The sequence below is a fragment of the Erpetoichthys calabaricus genome, chromosome 1 (genome assembly GCF_900747795.2).
Source record: "Erpetoichthys calabaricus chromosome 1, fErpCal1.3, whole genome shotgun sequence".
Taxonomy (NCBI): Eukaryota; Metazoa; Chordata; class Cladistia; order Polypteriformes; family Polypteridae; genus Erpetoichthys; species Erpetoichthys calabaricus.
In genome coordinates this window covers 177,362,548-177,376,503 of record NC_041394.2, presented here as the reverse complement: position 1 = coordinate 177,376,503, position 13,956 = coordinate 177,362,548, and the positions used below count along the sequence as shown (strand labels likewise).

The window sequence follows — 13,956 nt, the reverse complement described above, 5'->3', positions numbered from 1 at the left end:
ATAGTCTTCAAAATAGGCACCTCCTGCATCAATACACTTTTGTAGGCGGCTTTTCCATGACTCGAAGGCGTCCACGTAGGCCTGTTCCGGGATGGCTGCAAGGGCTGCCTTGACATTTGCTTGGATGTCCTCGATCGAGTCGAAGCGTTTTCCTTTCAGTGCTGATTTTAAACGCGGAAACAAGAAGAAGTCAGAAGGCGATACGTCCGGACTGTAGGGAGGCTGGGGGACCACCGGAACGTTCATCCGGGCCAGGTAGGCGCTCACGATGAAGGCGGTGTGGCTGGGCGCGTTATCGTGGTGAAGCTTCCAGCTGTCCTTGATGTCCCTTCGCTTGCGCGCGACGCTTCTTTTCAATGAGCATGGTCTTCGTCTTCAACGCGTACCGTTGCTCTAACGAACTTTCCATTCCACCGTGTAACGCACTACCGCACAGGGGTTCCCATCAAGGCCGATCCTACCGCTCTGAAAGCTCGGAGCGGTAGGAGCTCCATTGCGTTGTGAAGCCAACACCCACCGTCGCCGTCGCTGGCAAGTGGGGCGCGCGGCGAGGTACGTTCGCGTCAGAACAAAATGAGGCTCATTACTTTTGAATCCTACCCTGTATATATATATATATATATATATATATATATATATATATATATATATATACTGGGGGGCGCAAGCCCCCAGTTGTGGCCAGAATATTAGTAAAATCTGTAAATGCAGAAATTCTATAAATATGTAAAAGAAAAATGAATTATTATTGAATGGAGTAAAAATCATGAAATGAGAATAAAATATTTACTCTGTTACCGACTGGAGTATTCCCGTTAAACTGCAGTCCACTATGCTCGATGAGTATTTAGAAGAGACTAAATAAATGATCCATTCATTTTAACTGACATTCTAATAGATAAAAAAACTTTTTTTAAAAAATGACTCATTTAAATAACAGGAAAAATCACTTGAAAACTAAAGTGGTATGCAATGGGTCATTGTAACTAAATGGGTCATTCAGCTAACTAAATCACCTAAACACAAACACTGGTGTTATGAATAGATTTTTTTAATAGTTTGTTCCTGTGAAAGGAAGTTTACTAGATCAAAAATAAAAACCACAACTTTCTTGTTAATAAAAACGAGTTTCTTGATATTTTAGTTTAAAACTTAAAAATGGAATAAGAATCTGAAAATCTAACATCACATTAAAGTTCGATAAATTCTGAAAAGAATGATACCAAACATATATATGTAGGTTTTAAAATAAACCCGATTTAAAGTATGACAAAAATTGTGACATATAAACGTCGCATAAAATCGTTGCACAAAATCATTGTACTTTTAGGCTTAGATTTTATATACATATATGTGTGTGTGTGTGTAATCAGGACTCCCCGCATAGGACATGCTACAAGTATTTATACTGTATAATCATGGGCAGATCTACCATCAAAATGTTCTGGAAACACTCCCAGGAAGTCTGCCACCAGGGGGCTTTCCATATGGAAAAAAAAAAGTAATTCCAGAATTTCTCTATTTCATGCTCCTAGAATGAAACACACGTACTCGGTTAACCATACATGGGGTGGGATATCCCACCTTTCTATATAAAATTAATGAGTAATCTTATGCTAGAATCTCCAAAAGGGAAACCCCTCCCCCAAGCTTGCAATGATTTATGAATTACTGTGCACTCAAATCATCAACAAGGATCTCATTTTTTGGGTCACTCTGGGGCCTTAGGGGGTCTTAATCTGGCCTTGTGTATAATCCACATCAATCATGAATAAAGTTGAGCATTGTCACCCATGTGTGAGTAGGGAGCATCTTCAAGGCTTCTATGTTACTTGCAATTCCAACCTGAGTCGCAGTTTGGCTATGTCTTTTATGCCATTTCCTCTTTTGTTCTCAGATCTGAAGACAGAAGGCAGGAGAAACTTCTCATACCAAATACTATGCTGTCTTTTTGATAGCAATAGTGTCTGTATGAGGGGGTTTCAAGAGTGGGGAGTTTAATCGCAATCTTGATCCTTTCATTTTCATATTTCAGTTCTGTTGTGGTACAACAAACATGAAACAACAGGCAGATGAACCTCTCTTCTGTTTGCCTGGTCCAACACATCCGCTTTCATTCTTTCCTTGTTGCTGAATTGTATGTATTATACTTCTGAATGAGTGCTCATTGGTTGTCAGGTTTTACAGACAAACTGGAGCCTGGCCCTATGATTTAAGACTAAATAAAACATGCTTATTTTGTTGGGGTGAGTCACAGACTGGATTGATTTACCAAAGATTTCAAACTACACAATTGGTGGTCACGAGCGTGCACTTTGACTGCCCCGACTTGTTAATATTATGAAAATGAAGTCTGTGACTGAAAATTACTGGGCTATTTTCATGGTACACTTTGGGCCCTTTAGTGTCCAACTGTGCATTATTCAAATGCCACAGCCAACCTGAGTATTGTTGCCGATCCCTTTATGACCGCAGTGTAACCATATTTTGATGGCTACTTCCAGCAGGATAATACACCATGCCACAAAGCTGAAATAATCTCAAACTGGTTTCTTGAACACGACAATGAGTTAACTGTACTCAAATGAACTCCACAGTCATCAGATCTCAATCCAGTAGAGCACCTTTAGGATGTAGTGGAATGGGAGATTCACATCAAGGATGTGCAGCTGACAAATCTGCAGCAACTGCGTGATGCTATCATATCAATATGGACCAAAATGCCTGACGAATATTTCTAGCACCTTGTTGAATCTATGCCACAGAGAATTACGTTACTCCTGAAGGCAAAAAGGGTGCCAACCTGGTAATAGCAAGGTGTACCTAATAAAGTGGCCAGTGAGTGTAGTTGGGTCTGTCTAGGTATTGGCTGCCTGCATCAGTCCCAGTGCTTTCCACATTTATTTAGTGGCTAGCTAGGCAAATCTGTTAAAGGTTGCTTGAGAATATGCTTCATCATTACATGAAAGTATAAACAAGTTATGGGCTGATAACAAGGTATTTACAGATATTAGTTTGATAGTACCTCCTCAGAGCACAGTCATAATGGCTTCAAAAGATTTGACTTTCAGAAATGGTGTTCATCCCCATTTCATAGCCCTTGCTCTTGGAATAGGTATACCCAGAGGCTGGTCAATGAGGCAGGTACTAATCCAATTGTACTGTCTTTTCCATTTTTGATTTAGCCCCATCCCCACTCTAGGTTATGCTAATAGCTTTCAATGACAGGAACACCCATGATTTCTAAGTAAACCACAATATTGAATGCTTTTTATTTCACTGCTCTTGTTCTTTGAATTCTTGATGTTCTTCAGCTAGTGTTTCTTTAATAGACCTTTCAAGTTTCTAACTCCAGTCTGCACTTGTTGAGTTCAATTCCTTTCTTTAAATCTTTTGATCCATTCATACTTTTTATGTCCCCATTTACAGTATCCCTGGTTTACACTACATCTTAGGACATTTGTAGATCCATGCAAAAGCCACACTGCTGAAACCTCTTGTTATTCCGACATTTAGAAAAGTCTTTTAACCTGCTGCTGAAACTGTGCTATGGGTAAAGATCACCATTTCTCAAAGCTGGCAAGTGTTTTTATCATGTTGGTCTCCCGAGTTATATTAGTGTCTGAGTTACAATTAACAAATGACTAATATCAGTCAGGCCTACAGTACTTTTCCCTGATGTCTCTTTTATGTTTCTTTCCTGATTACTTACCTTCTCAGCATAGTGCTAATTACTGTCCTTGTTTCATTTTTGAATGATATTATTTGTTATTTCCTTTATTTTTAATTACAATTGTAACATTTCTGTGTTATTTTATTTTATGAGTGCTGCCATTTTGTGCTTAGCTTTCCAGCGATCCTGCTATATTTTTCTCAGCAACAGCTAAATCAGGTAATGCAGAAATCTCATGATGCTTGATGTCATCATGTTTTCACTCATGAAGATGCCAGCACGCACAAAGAAGAGTCTAAACTTTACTTCTTCTAGCAAAGGATAAAAATATCACTGATTCTGAAATTTGTTTAATGCCTTGGTTTCTAGTGTTCAGATCTGTGAGAACCACCCTGGCTAATCTCTTAGACTTTAATCTATTTTTTTTTCTCCATTGCTATCCTAGTTTGTTAATACTTGCTTTATTTGTTATCCTGACTATATACAAAACATAATAATTATTACATACCAGCCATCCAAATAGACCTACTGTTTGATCAAAGCATTAAAAAGTGTGGACACACACTTGTTTTCACTAGAAATAATATACTGTAACCATTGTACATTAAATTTTATTTTAATTTAAAATGGAAGTATTTTTGGGAGAATATCTTATACAAAAGGTCTTGCATTATGTGTTTAGATTTCAGGCTTGAATTAAAAGCTTAAAATTTCAATAATACTCTGCAGACTTTCAATACAGTGCCTTTTGACAAGTATATATTGTCACTGCTTCCCTCAACTCCTCCTCAGGCCAACAATTTTCACTTGTCTCTTTTCAGGTGAGAACCAAAGGCATCTAGCTGAGAACACCATCAAGAAGGTCACTCGATGTAGCAGGTAGATTGGGGTAAGGATTAGCAAAGCAATTGTTTCTTCTGGTTGGCTGGCCCCAGTTTCTTTTAAAACTGGTGGCGCAGTGGTAGTGCTGCTGCTTTGCAGTAAGGAGACTGTGGAAGATTGTGGGTTCGCTTCCCGGTTCCTCCCTGTGTGGATAGCGCTTTGAGTACTAAGAAAAGCGCTATATAAATGTAATGAATTATTATTATTATTATTAAAAATTTCAATGTACTTTATATGTGTAACAATACGGACAACAAAAACCTACAAAAAGAGCCCTACATCAAAGTGAGAGAGTTTTCTTCTGATACTTAATGAGAGCAGGACTCATTACGTCCCGAGTCACCCAAGGCTGTACTAAAAAGGGATCCCTTGCCCAGACAACTTGGGCAGAAATATGTTGGGGGCTAAAGGAAAACCCTTGACTTACTTTGTTTTCACCTTTTTTTTTTTTGCTGGGAAGAGTCCTGATCTGAAAAAATTAAAAGACTATGACTCTAAATAACCTAAACAGAGGAGCTGATTTTGTTCACCTTTGTCTTATACATCTCATTTGACTACAACAAAAAATCTTCTAATTAGTCTTGACATGAAAGAGTTTTTCAAAGACTTAGTTTGCTGGTTAATGGAGTGCCCCCCCAACCCAACACACACACAAATATAAAAACTGTATGGTATCATAATTAACCTCATCTTCTCATAGAACAATGTCTGAAAGTACACTGAGTGATTCAAAGCCAAAGCTTCTCTTTCCCTCAGGTGCAAACTAAAAAACTCATGTACATTATGTACCTTTAGGTCAATCAGATATTGCTGAATGATGACTCTTTCAAAGAAAGACAAGAGGGTTCAATAGTTGGAACCACTCCTTCTAGGTACATATAAAGGCAGGCACCTCAAGAAATTTGTCAGTTAATTGTGAGTGACTGTGGATACAAGAGCAATGCCTAAAAGATTATGCCTTGTACTAAAGATATGAATTAATAAAATGAAACTGTTTTTAAGTCTGGTTAAAAATGGGTCTACAGAGATCTCAAGTGTGTGGTCTGGTACAGCAAATTAAAAAATCCCACATGGATTAAAGGAAATACATGCCACCATTTCCTGTGTTTTGGTTTGTTTGAAGCAAACAAAATATGTATTATGTATAATTCTGCAGGTAGTTACATAAGCTATACAGACAAGAATTATACTTACACTAAACTGCAGATTCCAGCTTAATTTTTAAGCAATGCATGTAAATCATCTTTACATTTTATTTGGAAACAAGTTTGGCTTCTGTACCTTAACTGTTGAAAACAACACCTATAAAGCATAAAGACATAATATTCTCACACTCTAGAATAAACTAGTTAGGAATGAATAATAGTGGTTGCGATACTACAAAAAGTACATACCAAGACTTGCATAGGCAAGAGAAGGCATCCCTAGACCAAAGGTTATGTTATTAAACTCTGTCAGTCTTGAACGAGGACCTAACGTAGGTTTCAAAATTTTCAAAGATAAAGATGACGCAGCAGCATTTTAAGGGCATTCATAATGAAATCTGCTTGATAAACTAGGAAGCTCTTCTTCTCAAGAACACACAGTGGGCATTGGGAATCTTTAGCGGACAGCTTGTAAAAATATCTGGATAAAGTACCAGTACCCGGACCAGTAAAGTTATTAGCAGAGAACAGGACCATGGTGAACTGAATGGTCTCCTCTGTTTTGCAGATTTTCTTAATTTCTTGTGCATGTTTTTATTGCAAACAGTTTTACTGGGGAATATCAGTCTCTTAAACAAACGTCTGGAGTAAAGTTTGGTTCAGCCGTCAATGTCTAGATAATAATCATCCATTCATTTTCTAATCCACTTAACACAGTTCAGGGTCACAGAAAATGAGTAACGTTTTTCTGTTATATGTTTCTTTATGTCATGAGTCCTATTATAAGTTATGACTTCATTTATTTGTTAATTGGCTGATTGAGCCTCTTTTGTGTATGCAATATATCAGAAATGCAGTGCATTATAGATGTATGTAATGCATATTATATAAAATAAGAATGTATACTAACCTTTGCAATAATATGTGTTACTATTACTTAGTCTGCCTGAAAATCTGGATTATAGCATAACACTTTCATTTAAATTCCGGGTTGTGGAGGGCTGATGCTTATCATGAACGCATTAGGTTCAAGGCAGGGTACCATGCTATGCCAGGACCAACTCATACACACACTACAAATTTAGGATTTCCAATGAATGTAAAACATACATCTTTGGGATACAGAAAGCAAACTGAACACCTGGAGGAAAACCGACACAGACATGTGGAGAACACGCAAGCTCAACACAAAAAACAAGCAAGAGTGAGATTTGAATCCTAGATGCTTAATTTACAATGTAACAGCAATAGCCATTCTGTGACACCAAGTGCATAATTAATTTAAAGTTACACATTTTAAAAATGTACAGTATATAACCTGTCCAGTCATTAACACATTTAGCAAGCTGTATTATTATCATACCAGTCTTTCTTTTGCAAGTTAAAGAGCTTCTGTGTCACATTTTCAGCAATTTCATAAAGAAATTAAAATGCTGAATACACATTTTGATTATTTTATAATTAATAAGGGTTTGGTCACATAACACTATATGAGATCATCTGAAAAGGATTAATTATAAAAAATCAAATTACTCATTAAATTTAGAAAAGATTATCAGGCACTAAAGATATTGATATCAAATATCTTAACAACACCATAATATTTCATGTTGCTCATTATGGTTTTTAACCATAGTATAATAAATAATTACAACATAAAAAAACAAGAAAAAATGACATTCTGTATTCTTAATGCAGATGTAATATGGTGCTCTATGTACAGTATCATAAACATAATGAAACTTCACTATAATTTTTGCCAAATTATTTTCTCGTATTTATTTTTTATGCTTCCAAATTTACTAACTTTACAAAACCCTTTGGGCACTTAAGTAGCAGTGTTTTCTACTGCAGGTTTTCTATTAAAAATTACAATTTAGCAAAATTACTGAGTGTGCTCATAACAGTAAACTGGCTGTTATCATCAGTAATATTGGGGGGGGTGGTTCAAAAATGTTAACATGTTATGGGAATTAATTATTAGAAACCTTTAAAAATAATAATAATAATAATAATTAGAATATTACCAGCAGGTTGCCAAAGAAGGTGAATGGTTAAAGACTATTGACTTTCTGAAGTTATTAACATATGTTTGTTATTTTGTTACAGCGTATTATCTGTTCAGTTTCCAAAGGGGGGAAAAAAAGCAAAGCGATAGCCTTATACAAGTTTTAGCTTTTTTTTTTTTTTTTTTTTTACAACACCTGGTATATTCTGTATATTCCATATAGAAATTATTTGCCCATGTAAGAATTTTATCAAGTGTATGACTAATAATATCAAATAGAATGCATTTGTTCTTACTTTACCAAGTCATATTCTGCATTGCATAAATCAGTGAACAATATAAAGTTTTACCTGAGAGTCTGACTTTCAGCTGCTCTTTGATTCGTGCCTCACAAAAGTGCTGAAGGGATGACAGCACATCCAAGGGCTATTTGTAGAGCAGGTAGTCCACACTTCAACACCTGGGCACACCTCCCATACCTCTCAGTTTTCAAAGCTTTCTAAATCTTTGCCCTAATCCACCTTCAAAACAAAGGCAGGGCCTTATGCTCTTAAAAAAATGTAGTAACCAAAAATAACGTTTGCTTTGCTACTTGGCGCTTATCAGACATACCTGCCCTAAGAAATTTACCTGTAACAAAGAACCTCTTTCTTTTCATGTTTCTTATTTTTTTAATATAGACATCTCAGTATGATTTTCTCTTGATGTTGTTCCTGTCAATTTAAATGTCATCACATTTAGCAAGTTGATCAATACTGAGTCATGTAGTCCCCTTGGAGGATTATATCAGTCAGATTCCTTACCCTGTATTTTCCATGTGAAGTTATTATAATACATTCATGCTGTAGTATAATGTTTCCCAGTAGCCTTTCTCATTTTTTTAACCATTTTGTCATTTTTCCTTTAACATTAAAAAAGAAGCTTATCAAAAACAGCTGCAAAGACGCTTCTAAGAAAGCACTGGTCAAAAGTGCTAATAAACAAGCGCCATCACTTGGGTGTCATTCTCATATTTGCCTCTTTAGCTAAACCTGTGAAGGCTGAACAAAATACTAGCAAAAAATGAAAAATATAAAGTGTAAATAAGATAGAAAGAAAAAACTAAGTAAAGGAGGAAATTAGTTGTAGCTAGTTCAAGATGCGAGTGGTACACAATCAATATATTCATGTTTTATATACTACTTGCAGGAAGAATGATTCAACAGTTATAGTTTCTCGGACATTAGCAAACATCAATGTATATTTAACATGGTGAGTACTACCATAATATCAAGGAATGCTTTTTCATATTTTGGCATTATTTATTTCAACTCTTAACTTTTTTAAGTATCTTGTAATTATTTTTGTGAGAGCCACTTTATCTGCAATTATACTTCGTATCTTCCATTTTTCATGTAGGTTTTACAATTGGGTCCATGCTGTTTATGGTGATGTCATGGCTATAAATGAAGACAGCACTGAAATGCATCTGAACTTTAAGACCTAATCCTTATTACTAGAAATTTTGACAATTTTTTTTTCTGACTTTGGCAAAAAACGACTATTCTTTTGCCATTCACCTATCACAATGTTTGCAAAGTTCTGTCATGCTTTACAAAAAATTATTCAGTCCAATAGTTGTTTTCAGGTCATTCATTTAGTCATAACAAAAGGCAAGATAACACTACGCTGCATGTATATTACAGGAGAGCGATTGGAGAATTGTATTTTTTTTACTGTAACATGCTTTTTGTGTGGTCTGTAAACTGCACAGTATAACACAAAAGATAACAGATTTGTTTACTTATTTCATTAAATGCAACAACACAAGTAACTAGTGCAACTGCCTCACAACCTCAGGGACCCAACTTCAGTTCCTAACCTCAGATCTCTGACTCTATGTCGCCATGGATTTTTTCATGGGTAACCCAGAGCCCTTCCCTAAGATGTCCAAGTTAGGTAGACTGGATACTCTAAATTAATCTGGTACGGTGGCTGGTGATTGTGTGTTGTGGTAGACAGGGTTACATTCCTGTCTCTCACCTAATTCTGCCAAGATTGGCATCTTTTCCTCATAGCCAAATGTTACCTATTAATCAAAGTGAACTATAGCATTTTGTAAAAAATTCAACACTTCACTTGCTTAATCATTATATTATTGTGTAGCTAATGAAGTTGTTAAATTGTGTGAGATCAACATTTAATGTTGGTGCATATGCACTCTAGACAATGAAATGAAAATGTTACAAAAAAGCAGAGCAAAACACATTTCTCATCCTGGTGATCCAGATTAAAAATGGACCAACTTTACCACAATCCTTTAGGAAGAAATCATACTCATACCACATATTTAATGTGCTTAGCACTGACTGCTTTATAAGAAAAATTTCCAAGCTACCATCTTATAAATGACAAACTATAATTATTGCAATTATTGAAGATATATTTGGAAAATGTATATGGTGGTGAGCTCAGACCTGAATCTCACATATTTCCGGAACTCCTTCATTTTGATCACGTTTTCCTGAAATTAATTTATTCCTTGACTTTATATTTAGTTCTCCATTTCAGAAAATGCCAGTTGAGAGTCGTGGGAGATGAAGGCAATCCAAGCAGCACTGGGAACAAGAGGGTAATCAGCTCTGCATGAGGTAGCAGTTCATCACAGGACACACTAACATACACACCCACAAGCACATTTCAAATATTACTTAACTGGCAACTCCAAATAATGAGTGTGAGAGTTTGCCTAACACCCAGTGCCACTGAGCTAGGCACCAGTTCCCCACTAATCTAAAGCGGTCAGAAAATAAGTGAAGGTGCATTTTAGGATGGCATTGTGGCATAAGGGTTAAAAGCTGCTGCCTCAAAGCTCCTCTGACCATTGCACAGTTTCTAGACCAAAAGATGCTCTGCCTTCCAATTGATGATGTGTGTGTCCAGCTAACTGACAAATCCACACTGACCCTGAATCAGCCATGTTTTCCCATACTTGCTCTTTAACATATTTGCTATGAGAATAAGTTTAGAAACTGAATAGACTAATAGTCACATTTTATCCAGCTAGGATAATACTGTAAACACTCTGATCCATGTCAAAATGTTCTTTCTCATAAGGTGGTACAATTCCGGATCCATCTTATCTCAGATGACAGTATAAACAGTCTAAATATAAATTAATGCCTTGATTTCCTGCATTTGCAAGTCAAGTCATTTTTAGTTTCCTAACATTTTAAGCAGTCACTTGATTCAAACAAACAATTGCAAATGACACTAAAGTTTTGGTATGTTCTCTTTTGTAGGACAAGTTGGTTTTTTTTTCAAATTCTGGAGCTGTACCAAGGGGCTCTGTTGTTGTAACATGTATAAACGTTGAATGATACCTCATTGCTCTAAGTGTTTGTGGATCATTATATTTTTTTTCCATGAAAAGCCAGAAAACAAATTTCAGATTGTTGGCTTGAAGTATTTTAAACACCATTATTGTCAAGTAACTAATACTATTCTAGATTGATCTTTCTTTTTTGGCATTCATATCTTAAGTCACTACAAAAAGTCAACCAAAAACTTCTGCCGTTCTTTATTAGAATGTAAATATACCATGATATAACATATCATGTATTATCTTGCACATCAGGAAGAATAGCCAACCTGTCCACCCATTCTCTAATGTGTCAGTCCAATGCACTTCAAGTCACAGAGGTGGAAAGAACTAATCACGGAAAGTGCATTTATCTATCACAGAACACACTTATGCATATAATAACACTCAGTTGTAAAGGAACAATTTTCAGTTACATATCAACCTTATTACTCTTTCATTTAGCTTTGGGATATGAAATGAAAACTGCTGTACCCACAGTAAAACCAATATACACATGAAAACTACAGGTAAAGTGTGCACAGACAGTGCCCAGGCCCAGATCTGAATCCAAAGCTCTGGGCTATAAATTAGGATTATTAAACCCTGCACAGCCAATGGATTAACATTAACACTGCAACTGTAGTTAAATATAATAGCCAAAAGTGAGGTAATTTTCAAGGGGAATTAGAGCAGTAGGCAAGATCAGAGACTACAACAGTAAATACAATTGTGTATTAACAGACAACAGAGTGCTGAGATCAGTGAATCAGGCAATCACAATAGTGATTTCTCATCAAGGTCAGGCTGACTAACATGTGTCCAAAGGCTGCAGGCAGATGCTAAATGAAGTGCATGATGCAGGAAGCCTATTCCACTTCCAAAGAGAAGAAACTGCATACATCAAGGAGGCTTTGAATATGTATAGGAGCTTGAAGGTCAACACAATCCAGCATAAATCAATTTATTCTTTTAAGTGCATTTTGACTTATCAGCCCACTAGGTTATCCCCAATACAAAGTATTTCAATTAAAACATACAAGTTATGTATAAATAATATGTAAATAAATATAACACCAGATATTGTAACCAAGACATGCTGCAAACTATAATATGGTACTTCAAAGTACTTTTAATTCAACCATACTGGTAGCCTTTATTAACAGCTTTCAGCAATCAATAGTCTCTGGTCATATCACCTCAAAGGCATTTTAACTCTTTGAAAAGATGTGACCTAGATAGGGCTCTTCCTTTCTTGAAAAAGTGTAGCAAACTGTTCTCTTCTCACTTTTATATCTCCTAAGAAGATGTGTGACACGAAGAGGAGGTTCCTCTGTCAATAATCTGAATCATTCCAAAGTCACCCCAAACATTTTTAACATTCAATCTCCCTTCCGGGGCAGGATTTGGTCCTCAAATTTGCTGTTTGTTCTATTAAGAAAATCAGAACTGGCTCTGAGGCAGTCGGAGTGTCAGTCCTAATTGATTGCGGACCATTACTTGTGTTTTCCCCTGCATCCAGAATATTCAGTGCGAACAGGTAAAACAAACAACAACAATAAGGACAGCAATTTAGCATTTTAAAAATTTTATTTTTATGAATCAATTTATATTTAATTTAAAAATGAACACTTATGCTTAATGATTAAATGAGTGCATAGTACACATCTTATGTTGCTTTCAAAAATACCAGCAGTGACAAATTCTGTATTTTAATTATTACTTGTTTAATAAAAAAGCACCTTTGTTAAGACTGCAGCAAAAGTACAAACAGGGAAATACTGTGGCCTGTATAGGGGAGCCCTCACGTGTTCTTGTGGTACACTGAGAGACTTTGGAGGAATAAAGTTTGAGAACTACTGTTGTACATAACACTGAAAATAAGCCATGAGTACCATTTAAGAAGTGGCATTCAAGGTGTTCAAGACTACACAGGACTAAGAAACACACAGTATGGACTAAACATTTTTCATTAATGGGCTATACTATGATCCACTGATGCAGGGATCCAAGCAAAAATTGTGACCCACTCACTGTCTTATGGAGTTTAAGCATTGTCCCTGTCTTTGTTTGAGTGTTCACCTGATATTCCAAAATGATGCAGGTTAGGTTGATTGATTACTCTAAATTGGTCATATGTGAATTAGTGTGGGTGTGTCCACTGTGTTGAACTCTCCTTCAGGATTTCTTCCTGTCTTATAAAGTCAGATAGTGTCCATTTCCACAAGACCACATTATAGAAAAGTCAGATTAAGGATATGAATGGATGGAATTGTGGGTGGATGGATGGATGGGTGAAATTGTATTATCCCTAAAGCGTGAAATAAGTAAATGCTAAGTACTGTCCCAATGATAAAACGTCCTGTTGGTCATGTGGGCAGGCTATATGGAGTTCTGTTTCACGAATTCAGGAAAGGTCCCCTCTGCTTCCTCTACCACAAGTTCTATTGACCAAATACTCAGCAGGCTGAACATGCCCCATGTATCATCTGCTTTATTTTTGTTTAACTGTATACAGCATACAGTATGTCTCTGTTTTGATCTAAAGTGCTATAGGATCAGACATTGAGGTCTGGAAAATCTACCCAAGTAAATTGAGTGTGTAATTAAAAAAAAACAAACTTTATATTGTAAGTTCTACAAATGATTCAAAAGCTGTAATTGGGAAAAATACACATTCACCAAAATAAAAAAAAGATTTCACCATATATAGAAATAGCACTCAGTCATTCATAAGCAATCCAACTGCAACAAAGCATTAGTGCTTTAACATCTTTATTATATTATCAAGCATATTATGTAACACAAGCAAGCACATGCAAAAAAAGTCTAGAAAGGAAACAGAAGTCAGATGTGCCTGATCCAATGTGGTAATTATTTTCATCCTGTATCTCACAATGATTTGATG

General features: G+C 36.1%; 2 protein-coding genes across 2 annotated transcripts in view; both read right to left on the bottom strand.

Annotated features, from left to right (window-relative positions):
* The window catches only part of gpha2 (glycoprotein hormone subunit alpha 2), a 34,126-nt gene extending 25,941 nt beyond the window's left edge, over window positions 1-8,185 (bottom strand). The window contains exon 1 of the mRNA XM_028794401.2: window positions 8,059-8,185. The gene's annotated coding sequence lies outside the window, so the exon portion shown is untranslated. The remainder of the gene's footprint in view (window positions 1-8,058) is intronic.
* nedd1 (NEDD1 gamma-tubulin ring complex targeting factor) overlaps window positions 1-13,956 on the bottom strand; it is a 753,979-nt gene that overhangs the window by 547,776 nt on the left and 192,247 nt on the right. The gene's annotated exons all lie outside the window — the stretch shown is intronic.